Below are 1,675 nucleotides of genomic sequence, written 5' to 3'. Positions count from 1 at the left end.
TATTTTGAGGGGACAGCAAATTTACAATTTTATACAGTGTTGTCACATGAAAAGATATAAACAATTCATTTTTGAGATACTGTATACTTATACATGGAGTTATGCATGTTTAGTGGTGTGTGTTTCTATGCAGGCTTACAGGTGTTTAGCCTTGCTCTTGAACGTACCTCTAGAGCATCAAATTATCTCCACCCAGATCAAACCCCCTCATTAGCTGAGCTTATTTAAGGCAGCTCAAGGATGCCTTTTTCCCTGACTGTTGGTTGCCATATGAATCCTCTGTGATGTTCAGGTAGGTGAGCGAGTAAAAAAACCTGTTATGTTTTTTCATTGTGTTTTCTGAATGACTGAGGTTGTATGTTTTGCAGCAGTCTGCTGCCCGCCTGTTTTATCTAGTTTGGCTGATTCCAAGGTTCCCTGTCTGGAGTGGCATGATGTGGTGTTCCTTACAGAGCACCCTGTGTTAAGATATGAGAAGCTTAAGGAGCAACAAGTAGGGTATGATGACTGCCTGAGGTAACTGTTATTTACTCTTATAAATCTGTTGCTAATATGTATGTTTTTAATTGTAGGTTGTCAGCTGCTGTTTTGCCTTTGTTAAACTAGGATTTTAACAATTGTTGCTGGTACACTGTAGCTGTAGTGCCTCCAGGTGGCACTCCCTAGTTGACTATACTGGTATTTTGGATATACCCAACTGGTCTATTGTGTTTATTTAACTTGTTGTGTTGCTCTTTTCAGTGATTCTAGTGGTTGGCTTGTGGTGGAGGCTAGGCACGCTGGTGTGGGTTCCTTCACCGACTAGTGTTAACGGCACTGGGACACGATTTGGTGGTAACTCGATTTGCAGTGAACCAGTTTGCAGTGACTATTGATTGCAGTGGGCACATGCGATGGGTAAGTTGGTGCACCCCTGGAGTACACCCTTAGTTTGCCTCTCCAGAACTGGACCTGGCCACCCCTGCCTTTTTTTTCTTTTGGTTCAATAATAGTTATAACTGGGAGTGTGTTAAAATTGTTATACTTTTATATTCCATTGTAACTTGATTAGTTGTATTATTGACCATCCTCTCTTCAGGCACTTCCAGTTACCAATTATCAATAAATGAATTATTCTTTTGGAGCCACGTCTGTCTTATTTCAATAAACCCGTCTAGCCTTTGTATAAAGGGTTAGTCAAAGCAGAAATAGATGCTGAAATGAGTCTGCTAACATTGTATCGTAGCTTTTGTTTAAATACTAGTGATCAGATGGAGAAGCTAAACCTACCAAAGTGAAAAACCAAACTGTATGCATCCTGTAGCTGAGATGTCCAGGAATCAGTCACACCTACCTGCATGCAGACAAGATGATCACATACAGAGACATTCATGAAGTTTTGTTACATGTAAAACTTACATCCTGATTAAGATCAAATCTGGGATAAACCAGAATACTAAAGTGCATGTAAATGTTGAGTGACATTGAAGGTTCCATGACTACAAAATGGATCAAATCAGTTCTTTTCACTGATACTTGATGTGCATGAGTCCTAAAAGAAATATTTGCAAGAAACTATTTTTGCCAAGTAATAGAGCTGGGATCTGCATACAAATGTGTCTAAACAGGATTGTTTTTAGGCCTAAGTTCAGGTTCTATAACCTCCGGCACATTCCTACACAAGGTTGTATATTAA

The 1,675-nt window shown here is 39.5% G+C and overlaps 1 long non-coding RNA gene across 1 annotated transcript; it reads left to right on the top strand.

The window, feature by feature from the left end:
• Positions 1-337: 337 nt before the first annotated feature.
• LOC119917622 lies at positions 338-1,123 on the top strand. Its single transcript, XR_005447314.1, has 2 exons — positions 338-516; positions 742-1,123. It is a non-coding gene; the product is annotated as an uncharacterized LOC119917622 (long non-coding RNA).
• Positions 1,124-1,675: the final 552 nt, after the last annotated feature.

Source organism: Micropterus salmoides, unplaced genomic scaffold, assembly GCF_014851395.1.
Source record: "Micropterus salmoides isolate LMB-PRFRI ecotype aquatic unplaced genomic scaffold, ASM1485139v1 Ms_hic_scaffold_22, whole genome shotgun sequence".
NCBI lineage: Eukaryota > Metazoa > Chordata > Actinopteri > Centrarchiformes > Centrarchidae > Micropterus > Micropterus salmoides.
Note: the sequence above shows the minus strand (reverse complement) of the source record. Positions and strands in the feature narration are given on the sequence as shown.